The 13589-nt window shown below is 44.9% G+C and overlaps 1 pseudogene; it reads right to left on the bottom strand.

The window, feature by feature from the left end:
• Positions 1-4106: 4106 nt before the first annotated feature.
• On the bottom strand, positions 4107-5039 carry LOC103260453 (annotated as a pseudogene).
• Positions 5040-13589: the final 8550 nt, after the last annotated feature.

Genomic DNA, 13589 nt, shown 5'->3' on the forward strand with positions numbered 1-13589 from the left:
GTAAGTTTGTTTTAATTATGAAGCAATATTGTGATGTGGTAAGTTTGTTATAATTATGAAGCAATATGGTGATATCATTAATTGAGTTTATAATTGGAGGAACGTGTGTGTGTGTGTGTGTGTGTGTGTGTGTGTGTGTGTGTGTGTATTAGCAAAGAAGTGTTGCTTTAGTGGCCCTCTTGCCCTATTATAAGCTTTGATGCCTGATTTCAAGAGTGAAAAGAAAACGGCACTACAGCTGTTAATGGTATAATTGCAACCTGCTGTTCATCAACTCTTTCCTGCTTTTATTCACTTCACATCATGTTGCATTTACATGATTAAATATGCTTATGAAATACATTTTCAACTACTGTGTTGTATAACATTCTGTGGCCAAATCATAATATATTTAAATGATTCATTATTATAGAAGTATTTTCAATTGGTAATGTTTCCCTATCATAAGTAACACAATAAAAATAATTGTGTTACTTTTCCTGAGCTTCTGATATCTATTTCCAAAAATATCCTAATAGTGGAATTATTGGGTTGAAGGGCATAAAAATATTTAAGGTTCTTGATGCATAAAGCCAAATCATCTTGCAAAAAGATCAATTTATACTACCACTAGCCATCTATGAAAGTTCATTTTTCATTGTATTCTGGTCACCTCTAATACCTCTGTTTAAAAACTCTTTGGCAGCTTCAAAGGTGAAAAAGTGATATTGATATTTTAATTTACATTTCTTGATGGCTACTGCAGTGGAATTTTCTCATATGTGTATTAATGATTTGGATTTCTTTTTGTGAACTGTTCATATCTGTTGCCAATTTTCTGAGGCATTTGTATTTTTCTTACCAATTTAGAACAGCCCTTTCTATGTTAATGATGTGAACCATATCTGTAAGTATGCTGCAATTATATGCCCTGTTTTATCACCAGTCTTTTAATTTTGCATTATTATGTAATGCAACACTGTGCCCCCTGGGTGTGTGCACAGGACAATACTTTCTAGAACACTGAAATTCTATACTCTTGGCATAGACCCAGGCTTCATATAGGGTTTGTAAAGACTCTATGAGGATTAAGCAGAATTTGGGGGGAAGACCCCTCCAAGCAAGACAGAACAAAGCTAAAACTTCCCATTGAGTTTTTTCTCTTTCAACTCCTTAAAATTTGCATCTGAGGGTAACATTATGATTACTCTCTCCACTTTAAATTTTTTCATTTCCTTCATCCCTGTGGACAAATCCCTTTTCCTTGAGTCATCCAAGACAGGCTGTAGTTTTCCAAAATTGACTTTATTTAGAACAAGGGGAAAAGAAAAATCAAGAGGTAAAAAAAATGTTGGTAGTTCAGCCTGTAATCTCAGCACTTTGAGAGGCTGAGGTGAGTGGATTGACTTAGCCCATGGGTTCAAGACCAGCCCAGGCAACTTGACGAGACCTTGTCTCTACAATAAATCAAAGATCAGCTGGGTGTGGTAGCCGTGTCTGTAGTTCTGGCTACTTGGAAGACTGAGGCAGAAGGATCGCCAGAGCCTAGCAAGTCGACGCTGAGGTGGCTGTGAGCATGCCACAGCACTCCAATTTGGGTGACGGAGTGAGACTCCAACTTAAAAAAAAAAAAAGTAAGAGTCGGGAAGATGACAGCTGAGACAGTCGGACTGTGGAGTCCCCGTGTGAGTGAGTGAGTGTATGGAAAATTATGTGTACATGCTGGTGAGTGAGTGGGCGTGTGAGCGGCTGACTGAGTGAGGGCTAGGAAGCTAGTGGCCAGGGCTATCCTGGTGCAGCAGCTAGTGCCACAGCAGCTGGGCTTGGACCCTAGTGATTCCCGGGATACAAAAGCTGAGTGACATTTTTTTTCTTTTTTTAAAAAATCAACAAACCTTCCCTGGGAAGAAAATGCTGGGAGAGACTGTCTAAGTGGGGCTGGTGAGTGGGTGGCCAGGCCCCTGGTGCAACAGCTGGTATTGCAGTTTCTCTATTTTGTCCTTGGCTCTTCCCAGGTCACAGAAGTGGAGAGTCATTTTTTTTAAAACGGACAGAAGTTTTCCTTTGAAAAAAACAGCGGGGAGAAACTGTCGCCTCAGGATCTCCCTCACCATTGAAGCAGGAGAGAGATAGCTGCTCCTGGCTTTGCCACACCACTTCAGCACCTGGCGGGGCTCTGGCAGGGGCTGTGAGCGAAGGGAGTACAGAGGCAAGTTCCCACAAAAGGGGACAAGAGAGGTTCCCCACCACCATCTTGAAGGCGGGGCAAAAACGTGCTCTGACTTGCTTTCAAGGAGCAGCAGAGCAGGGAGACAGCCCAGAGAATGGGAAAAAATTTTTGCCAAATGTGTATCTGACAAAGGCCTAAGATCTAGGATCTATAAGGAACTCAAACGCACCAAAAGGAAAAAAACAAACAGCCCCATTAAAAAGTGGGCGAAAGACATGAATAGACACTTCTCAAAAGACAATATATGGGCAGACAACAGACACATGAAAAAGTGCTTAGTCTCACTAATCATCAGAGAAATGCAAATCAAAACCATATTGAGGTACCACCTAGCCCCAGTAAGAGTGGCCATCATTAATAAAACAAACAACAGCAGATGCTGGCAAGGATGTGGAGAAAAAGGAATGCTTCTACACTGCTGGTGGGAATGCAAACTAGTGCATCCTCTCTGGAAGACACACAGTAGCAAAAACCTGGAACCAACCATTTTGCCCATCGAAGCTGGACAAAAAATGTGGTACATATACATGATGGAATATTATGCAGCTATAAAGAAAGACAAACATATGGACTTTGCAGCAACTTGGATGGATTTGGAGTCAATCATACTCAGTGATCTATCACAGAAACAAAGAACTGAATACCATGTGTTCTCACTCATAAGTGGACCTTGAACAATTATATTACTATAAGAAAGAAATTGACAGTAGTGGGAAACTGTCGGGGGGGGGTGGTGGAATTGGCAGTTGAGGGAAACTGCTAGGGGAGGAAGAGGCACACCTCATCAGCAAGGGTACCTGCATAATCAATGTTTGTATACCTAACCCTGAATTGTACCCCATATCTTTATAATAAAAATTAAAATAAAATGTTTTTTAAAGCTCAGAAACAAAACACTGTTACAAAACAACCCTCCCCTCAAGATCAGTTTAGTCAACCTCAGATGCTCTAACTGGCACAGTTTGTAGATGGGTAGATACAAGTTCATTTCCTCCTTCTCAAGTCTCTTTCTCACCCTAAGATTCTCCCTTTTCTGAAACTCTTTTTTCAGTTTTTGAGTTTCTACTTCTTTCACTTTACCCTCTTTTTCCTTTACCCTTCAGGGCTCCAATCACTTCCACAGGCCAGAAGGATCATGGCCAATGATTGGTTGATGATTTATCCTAGAGGAATATATTTTAAAAATTAAAACTGACATTTGTTGAAAGATTACTACATGCCAGACTTTGTACTAAGCATATTTTATATATTATCTTATTTAATCATTACAACTTCCCTGTAAGAAAGAATTACAACTCTCAGAGTAATGAACTGACTTGTAAAAATTCACATACCTACAAACTGATAAAACTAAGTCTCTCATTCTGGTTTGTTTAGAGCTGAAGTCCAGGCTTTTATCCACTGCACTCTACCTGCATACTTATTTGTGTCTCAAACATCACTGTAGATACTGCAGATGTCCAAAAACCTTGTTCCTCTCCCACCTGAGCAAGGGTGAAGAGTTATCTTTATAGAGTCCAGCTCTTCTAAGTCTCATGGAAGAGTCTGTGGTAAATTGGTGATTGCAGGTCCTGCTTTGTTTAGCTCCCCAGGTCTTTAGCTTTATTTTATATTATTTTATTTTTGTGTTGGAGTCTCACTCTGTCACACAGACTGGAGCCACTGCAGCCTCGACCTGCTGAACTCCGGCGATCCTTCCGCCTCAGCCTTCCAAGTAGCAGGAATACAGGCGCGCGCTACCACGCCTGGCTCATTTTTTAATTTATTGTAGAGATGAGGTCTCGCCAAGTTGCCCAGGCTGGTCTCGAACCCGCGGGCTCAGGCAATCCATTCACCTCAGCCTCCCAAGGTGCGGGATTACAGGCTGAGCCACCGAGCCCAGTTTAGCTCTAAAGCCTTATTCTGGAGCCCAGATCCATCCCATTAATTTGAAAAAAACCTTTTTTACATCCTTGTTCCTTAGACTGTAGATAATGGGGTTGAGGAAGGATGTGGCAATATTATAGAAAAGAGCCATTTTCTTGCCACTGTTTGATAAGAAGCCAGAGCCAGGGCCCGTGTACATGATGATGCTTGGAATGGCAAACACGGTGACCACAGTGATGTGGGAGGCACAGGTGGACAAGCCTTGATCCACCCTTAGGTTGAGCGTATCTTCATGATGGTGGCAAAGATGCTGGCATAGATGACGACAACCAGAAAGAGTGGAACCACGATGACACTGAAGTCTGTGATGAAGTCCACCAAGTCACTGAGGGATGTGTCTGCACAGGCCAGCTTCAGAACTGCAGGAACTTCACAAAAGTAGTGGTCAATCAGGGCCACAATAGGGCAGGCGCATAGCAAAGCAAGTGTAGCACAGGCTACCCAGCACGCCATAGGCTACACAGATACCCACCAGGAGGAGACACACTCCATGGCTCATGATGTCTTTGTACCTGAGAGGGTGGCAGATGGCCATGTACCTGTCCACAGACATGATGGAGAAAAGCCAGGACTCGGTGACTCCAAAGAGGAGGAAGATGTACATCCGGGCCACACATCTAGCAAAAGAGATGGCCCTCTTTTTGCTGAGGATATGTGCAAGCATCTGGGGCAAGGTAGTAGTAGTGTAGCACATGTCCAGCAGGGAGAGGACACTGATGAAAAAGTACATGGGTGTGTGCAGATACGAGTCCTAGTGGATGAGAGTGATGAGGAGGCTGTTGCTCACAAGGATCAGCAGGTAAAAGATTAAGAAGAAGGTGAAGAGCAGAGGACTGGTCCTGAAGTTGGGGGCAAAGTTCACTAGAATGAATTCTGTCATGGTGGACTGGTTGAGTTCCTGCATTGTGATCTGCCTGTTCAGAGAGTTTTTAGGATATGCAATTTATTGCGTGTCTGTGTCAAGGATGTATAAGAAATTTTCACACTGTTTCATTACATTTCCTAACAGTGTCAGGAAGCTCTGGATTGACAGATAAGGTAGCAAAAGCTCTGTCCCAATTGTAGTTTGAATAATGTTGGGACTTGGTTCTGGGTGTAGTGGAGGTCATACTGATGAAAATGGTGAGAGCCAGGTCAAAGTAGCGCCATAGGCTGTGTTCTACCTGGCCTGTAGGTATCTATTTTTCCTTTTCCTGACATGGCCTTGTTTTCCTCTGTTAGTCACCCTATATTCTGTTTTCTCTTGGGACTTTAGAGATTGTTAAACCTTGTGTGACTTAAGATTAGGATCAGGGTTGGGACTATTTTAAAGTCTTCATTACTATTAGGATTAGAGCTAAAGATAACATTGGACATTAAAGTCAATGCCATGTAGGATAAAGGTTAGAGTTAATTTATTATTATTGTTTTTTGAGTTGTAGTCTCACTCTGTCACCCAGACTGGAGTGCAGTGGCTGCTCCCGGCCACCGCAGCCTCGACCAGCTAGGCTCCAGCAATCCTTCTGCCTCAACTTTCGAAGTAGATGAAACTACCGGCGCGTACTACCACACTCAGCTAATTTTTTAAAATTTATTGTAGAGATGAGGTCTCGCCAAGTTGCCCTGGCAGGTCTCGGATCTGCGGGCTCAGGCAGTCCACTCACCTCAGCCTCCCAAAGCGCGGGATTATAGGCTGAGCCACCGAGCCCGGCTTAGAGTTAATATTTAAGATTTAGCTTTTTCTGGTGAATGAACTTCAACGGTGTTCATTTAATTATGTCATTCATTCAACAATTTTTACCAAAATGATAGTTATAGCATTCTCTCCTCAAGTGCAAAGATTAATTTTCTAAAAGGTTGGAGCAGGATATTTTGTAGTCAGAGAAAGATCTTGGATAAACTGAGTACAGTCCTGCAAACAATTTTTAGAATTACCAAAATAAAACTAACAATCCCAGAACATCATATGAAGAAGACAAAACTCTTAAATAATAATGCATGGATTACACAATATATTTTCATTTGCCATACCTTTATTTTTTTTTTCCTTTAGAGATGAGGTCAGACTATGTTGCCCAGGCTGGTCTCAAATTCCTAGGCTCAAGAAATTCTTTTGTCTTGGCCTCCCAAAGTGCTGGGATTACAGACCAGCTACTTCACCCAGTGTCATACCTTCTTGATTAAAAATTCTTCATCAAAGACTTTCTCCTTCACACTGCTAATATGGTACCAGTAAGTTGGTTTTCTTTTTTTGGAGACAATGAACAGGCTGATATTTTAAAATTTTCTGTGGCTGGGTGTCCCTTTCAATATTCATTGTTTTTCTGTTTTTATGACTTGGAAAACATTTATAGTTTGTTCTTTTTAAAAAATTTTTTCATTTTGTTCTTGACATATTTCAAATTCTAGGGATTATGAGAAACTATGCAAAATAAATCCACAACATTTAGAGTTTTGCGAAAGGCAATTTGTTGAGAAAGGTATACAATGCATGGCTACTCATATGTACTCTGCTGGAGTGAAATATTGGGGTGGAATAAAGTGGGTGATGAAGAAATGCCAGAGACACAGGAGGGGCTGTCAGTGGGTCTGCTGAGCCAGCACAGGAGGTGAGATTATAAGATAAAGAGATACTTCTCCATTTCTTAAACCGCCATGAGCGCCCAGAGAAAGCTCCTGCTGAGGAGACAAGGAGAGGAGGAAGCAGACTGGCACTGGGATGAGGAAGGGGAAGAGGGGCCCAGGTAGACAACTGAGGCAACTGCCCAGACTTGCTCTAAGCTCTGGTTACTTCCTTCCAGTTCTGGCCCTGTGGAGGTAGGTGCAGGCTCCTTCACAAAGGCCCCATCCCAGCTGCTGGGATGGGCACAGTATCTGAATGAGATTGCCCACTACTCCCAGTTGTACCTGCCCTCCCCCCTGCCCCTGCCTGATATCCAGCTAGGGCAGGAAGGTCCTTTATCATCATTAAAATAAAATAGACCAGCGTTCTGAATATGAATATAATAAGGCCTTTACATCTGGGCTCAACCAATGCTCCTGGTTGTTGAACCCAATATGTCCTGTAAGAGCTGGACTCTTACTCTCATTGAATCACTAGTTTGCTGTGTGACTTTGGCTTTCATGGCCTTGTTGGCAAATGGGGGTGAAGGATAATACGTAATGGCTCCTCTAGGACAGATATTCAATACTTTTTCATAAATATCTAGAGTTGGGGCCAGGTGGCAGGGGCTGTAGAGATAAAACAAAAGGTGCCAGCACCCTGCAGTCTACCCCTCCCTTGGTGCCTCACTGGACTGTGGTTAAATGTCCTCCAAGGAGGACACTCAGTGCTGGAACAGGCAGGGAAGTGTGCACAATTGAGGGGACACCATCCTTGAAACTGGCTGTTTCCTGAGAACGGAAGTGGAAATGAGGGCCGGGCTCAGTGGCTCAGCCTGTAATCCCAGCACTTTGGGATGCCAAGGCGAGTGTGTTGCCTGAGCCTGTGGGTTTGAGACTAGCCTGGGCAACTTGGCAAGACCTCGTCTCTACAATAAATAAAAAATTAGCTGGGTATGGTAACGCAAGCCTATAGTTCTGGCTACTTGGAAGGCTAAGGTGGAAGGATCGCTGGAGCCCAGCAGGTCGACGCTGGAGTGGCCGTGAGTAGGCCACTGCACTCCAGCCTGAACGACAGAGAGGACTCCAACTCAAAAAAAAAGAAAAAGAAAAGAAATGGCAATGTGCCGTGGACTAGGTGGGCATTGGGGAGCAGGGCCTGGAGTCTTACAGTTTCAGGGTTACACATTTTCAACATTTTTAAAGCTCTTAAATTTTGTTGTCAAAGGCAAACTTCTGCAGGAGCTCAGAACTCACCCCACTCACCCTCACCCAGACACATGTGGCTCCCTGTGGCTCCTCCTATGACCTAAAGACTCAATTTGATAATCATTAATATATTCCTCTCATTTTACCAAAACCCGGAGAGGGAAAGCAATTGACCTTAGGTCATATAGCCTGGGAGTGTCTGAGCAGGGTGAGCATTCAAGTGGATTGACCTCTAGCCCTCCAGTTCTTGTCCTAAGTGCTGTTCTCAGATGAACCATGAGCCAGGACTCGGGACCTAGGGATAGAGGAGTCTGATGCTGCCAACCACATCAACTCCTAAGATATGGGGATCCTTTATAAACAAGAGGCTGCATAGTCCTTACCTCCAGCTTGTGCCTGCAGGAAGCAGAGAAGATATGGATGACAGGTGCTTGTTCCCCAGGACTCCTTCCCCTTTAATGAGTTTGTGTCTTCCTCCAGATCAGAGCCTGGGGACTGGTTTCTACTCTCACTTTCCTTGGTTGGCTTGCTGTGCATCTTAGGACCAGTTGCTTGGCTTCTCTGAGCCTCAGGTTCTGACCCTATCACAGCCAGGTTTGATGATGTCCTGTTGCCAATGAGAAGACAGAAATGGATGGTGTGATTGCAAGGTCCTGGTGAAGGTGAATTTCTAGCACCTAGGTTGACTGGGGTTTGGGGCTGAAGTTGCCAGCCTTGGTCCCTTGTTAGGATGTAATGGGAATTAGAATAAACCAGTTTGCTTTTTTACTTTGGACTCTTGTAGTTTTCATATCTCTTCTCCTGCAGCACTGTCTAGGAGGTAAAAGACTCAAGACAGTTGGTTTTAAGTTCCCACTTTTGCCATTTACTGGCCATGACTCTCAGCAGGTAATTGCTCCTTATCTCTAAAAAGAGGAGACTGGTTGTAATACTGTATTATTCGGTCAGGTTTCCTCTTTTTTCTCCCTATCTTGAGCTCTTTCCTCTCTGACACAAACACACACACACCCTCCCCCAGTATCAGCAGGGTTCAGAATGGCTCAGAGAAACAGATAAAACCAGAAAGAAAAAAACAGCAATGAAGCAGAGAATGATGAAGAAAAAAGAGACAGGCCCCAGAAGGAAGACACACACACACACACACACACACACACACACACACACACACACACACACACACACACACACACGAAGACAATGAGGCAGGGAGAGGCACTGAGAACCAGAACCTGAAGGCACAGACAGGAGAACAGATGCTGGGAAGAATCAATAGCAACAGAAAGGGAAGGACGGTGACTCAGGAGGTGGAAGAAGGTGGAAGAATGTTTATCCCTCTCTTCATATTAGAAGAGGAGAAAGGCTAAAATTAAATAAATAGCATAGAGATTCTGAGACTCATGGGAGGATGTCAGAGAGACTAAACAAGGTAAGAAAACAAGAGGAAAAGAGGCAGGGAGACAGAGGAGACAGGGAAGCATGTCTGCAATGCTGAGAAAGCAGGTTTGAGGTCCATAAGAGGGATGGGGGCAGGGATGGAGAAGGGGCAACTGTCAAAAGGGCAGGTGGACCAGCAAAGAGCCAGGCAGAGACCAGCGGGACACAGAGAAAGCCAGAGTAGTCACACAGTGGGTGGTGGGGAGAATAGGGCCAGTCCAGTCCCCCAGAGAGAGTGAGAGAACTGGAAGAGGAGTCCAAGTAGGCAGATGGGAGACTGGACTAGCCGGACTGGGAGGAGTTGGCAGAGCAAGGGAGGCTGAGACATGGTGGTGGAGGAGGTCGGGCAGAGAACCAGGCTCCAGCAGGAGACCCAGAGCAATGCGACAAGGGGAAAAGTCTTGTGGATCAGAGAGGGTAAGGGGAAGAGGAAAGACCAGGGAGATGGCTAGAAAGGGACTAAGCTTGGGGCAAGTCCAGAGACAGAGAGACAAAGAACAAAAACAGAGAAGTCAAGAGGGAAAGAAAGACTGAAGACCCAGGAAGAAAACATCAGAGTCAGAGATACAGAAGGGGGAAGGAGAGATGAAACAAAAACTCTGGAGACAGAGACAGCCAACAGAAATAGGCAGAGAGAGACAGATGGCAAGAGCTTGAAGACAAGGAGGAAAAAGAGGCAATTACAGGCCCAGAGAAAGAGAGGTGGACAGAAAGGAAGAGAAGCAGATACAGGCAGCCAGGTGCCCGCTCACATAGATGTGGACTAGATGGAGACAGAGGGAAAGACAGTGGCAAGTGGAGCTGCAGTTCAGACTGGGGTCCTGCCTGGACCTCCTGCCAGCAAGCGGGGAATGAGGGTAGCCAGTAGCCTCCCTTGCTCCCCAGGATGGCAGGGGACACTGAACTTTTAACCCTGTGGGGAAGGACATGGGAGCAGGACCCCCTCAGACTCAGGGGTACTCCTGAATGATATGTGGCCCTAGGGCCCTCCTCTGCTCAGGGAGGAAGCACTGGGCTCCTACTATGGGCCTCCCTTCCCAAGGACACTCAGGCCATGCCCTCTCCTGGAGCCTAGGTTGGGCTGGGGAGAACGAGGCTCAGCTGGGGTAGGGGTGCAGGTGCTGGAGAGGGTGTGCATGCTGACAGGGCTGCAGGGCAGGTTTTCTCTCAGCTGTTCCTCTTTCCCCAGGGAAAAAAAGAAATGAGGTGCCCTGGGAGGTCTAGGGTGATAAAAGCCATGAAAATGTCCTCTCCCTCTTCCAGGTGGCATCCCCAAGGCTGTTTTATCCTTAGGTACTGTAGATAAAGTGTCTAGGGTCCTTGAGCTTTCATAGTCTACAGACATGTTGGAGACCTGAAAAAAAAATTATAGACTCAAAAATAAGGATCCTGTTAAATAAAAATTAGTAAATGTTTGAATGACTATTAACTATAATATTTTACCAGTTAGTTAACTACAACTCATTAAACACTGATATAGTTACATAATTAGTGTTGAAAATTACCTATAGAAACCTAGAAGAAACTTAGCTTATTCTTTAGGTTTTTTGCCTCAGTGTAACCATTAGAAAACATTCCGACATTCTACTGCAGGACAAATAGCAGCCTATCCCATCCCCCCTAGGCAAATCTCCTTCAGATACAAGATCAGGACAACCCAAATGACCACCCCACCTTTGGTCAAGGAATTTGTGAATTGCAAATGTCTAACAAGTCTCTTGCAGGAATCACTCCCCCCACCCCCCAGGGCTAACCTCTGTGGCACAAAGAAGCCCCACCATGGCAGCAATTATGCGACTAACCCACCCATCTGCCTGCTGTCCATACCTGACATCATCAGTACCTGCACTTGCCTGCCCCTTTGTGATGATGTGGAAGCAGACCACCATCCAATCACCTTAATGATCCTCCCCTGTCTAGGGGAATGGTTTAAAGGACTTAACCACAAGCAACCAGGGGCCATTGCCCTGCTAGAGTCTGGTGTGGCCATGTGCTCTTTGAGCCATGGCTGTCGCCATGCTTCCTGGCTTTGGTCCCTCTCTCCCACCTTGGGGAGGTAAATCTTCTTTCTTCCTTCTCTTTCTCTCCCTAATCTACTTTTAAATAAACTTTTCTTTCTTAACCTTTTTGTGTGTCGCAATTCTTTGCAATCTACTCGGATCTCTGGGTTCCCAGCGCGCACCTCCGGCTTGCCAGCCCCGGCAGTGCTGCATGCCCCCTGTGCCTCTCCACCCTCACCCGGTCCGTCAGTGCCCTAACAAGTGTCATAATTATTATGTTTAGTGTGCAATATGGGTGCATTTTAATATGTGTCTTATAAAGTACAGTTCCCATGGAGGTCTTAAACTACCCAGTGGCCTTGTGGGTCTCAGCCCTTTGAGGATGTATTCTGGCATTTCAGATCACTTGGGGAGGAGCTTTTCTCTTCTTGGAGAGTAGAGGAGGAGAGAAGGGGCCAGAACTGTGGCAGGAAGGGCTCAGAGTGAGGCAGCAGGGAAGACCTTGGAGCCCTCTCTTTTGATGTTCCTGGGGAGGCAGGAGCACAGTCCTGCCTAGAGGGCACAAGAAATTTTAGGTTTCATCCTTTCTGAACATGAGAAGTCTACTGGCTCACAGATGGCCCAGGGACATCCCAGGGAACCCGAGCTACATATGGAACTTGGCCCAACATGTCACCCTGGGAGCTAGGCTAGGGCTTGGGCAGGAAGTCTAGAGTCACATATGGGCACAGGGGAGCTGCTGATGAGGGCTGAGCCCAAGAGCCTGGCTGGCTGCCTGTCTCCAGGGTGGGTAGAGTTTGGGAAGCCAGGGCTGGGAACCCCGAGCCTCATGGCTTCCTGTACCCCAGGAGCCTACTTACTTAACCAATCCTGGGCCACATTGAGGACTGGTACTTCCTCCTCGGTGACAGTCTTTACCTGTTCCCTGCTCTTCTGATCCTGACCCCTAAGGGTCCACTACAGCACTGGCCAGGCCATGGAAGCCTCTTCCTCCAGTTGAAGAGACCTCACGAGTTTGGTGGTGTGTGTGTCTAGATATGTCTGATTTAGGCTCCCTCTGAGACCCTCAGGGCTGGAGGCCTTTGCCTGCTCCACAGGGAAGCCCCCTCCCCAGGGGTCTCCCCAGATCTGGGAAGGTCTGTTTCTTTTCCAGCATTTCCCTGGTCCAACCTGGAACTCTGGAACTCTCTCTCTCGCTCTCTCTCTCAAGTTGGAATCTTACTCTGTCACCCAGACTGGAGGGCAGTGGCATGATCACCACAGCCTCAACCTCCTGGGCTTAGGTAGTCCTTCCACCTCAGCCTCCCCAGTAGCTGGGACTACAGGCATATGCCACCAAAACCAACTAACTTCTGTGTTTTTTTGTAGAGATGAGGTCTCACTATGTTGCCCAGGCTGGTCTTGAATTTCTGGGTGCAAGTGATTCTCCTGCTTTGGCTTCCCAAAGTACTGGGATTACAGGCATGAGCCACTACAACCAATGAGCCTGGAACACTCTCTTCTGTTGGGAGCCAACATCTGTAACCACACAGCTGAGGCCTATGAAGGCCTATTCAGAAGGTCACCTCTGAGACAAGGATATAACATCAAGTATGTGCATATGAATGTAACCAGTGTATTATAAGACAACAGAATTTTCAATATTAGGAAGTGACAGTCTAAAATAAAATCTTATTATATCCTATGAAAAATGCACAGCAGAATTATTTTATATCTCTTTTTCTTTCTAAACTGTTTTTCTTCTTAAGATTTTTAGTTGTTATTTCCTGGTAAACTGATTGATTAGCCTTTGTTCCAGTATGTAGTTTCACTTGGGGTTAAGATTAGACATTATAACTGTGATAATAGTTTTGTTATGTTGCCTTTGGTCAAGCAGAACGTTCTTGGTTTTTGTACGTGCAGAAACTCTCAGCTTGCTTCAGCCCCCGGCTGTTGTCATGGCAACTGTGCAGTTCATTGTTTTAAGTGGCATGTCAGGTTTTGAGACGTAGGTAGTTTCCACGTAATAGGCAATCAGATTTAGGTTTTAGGTTAAAATGTCATTGAATTAAGTTTTATAGAACATAGAGTAAGTTCATAATTTTTATACTTATTAGTACTAATGATAAGGTTTGTAATAGATTATAGTAGGATAATAGTTGTATTAGAATTTAGACATGGTATTATAAGATAAGTAATTAATAAAGTATAAAAGACAATAGTTTAGATATTGAAATTTATAGAAGTTGTGA

This window comes from Carlito syrichta, unplaced genomic scaffold, assembly GCF_000164805.1.
Source record: "Carlito syrichta isolate Samal-C Ts95f unplaced genomic scaffold, Tarsius_syrichta-2.0.1 Scaffold303210, whole genome shotgun sequence".
Lineage (NCBI taxonomy): Eukaryota > Metazoa > Chordata > Mammalia > Primates > Tarsiidae > Carlito > Carlito syrichta.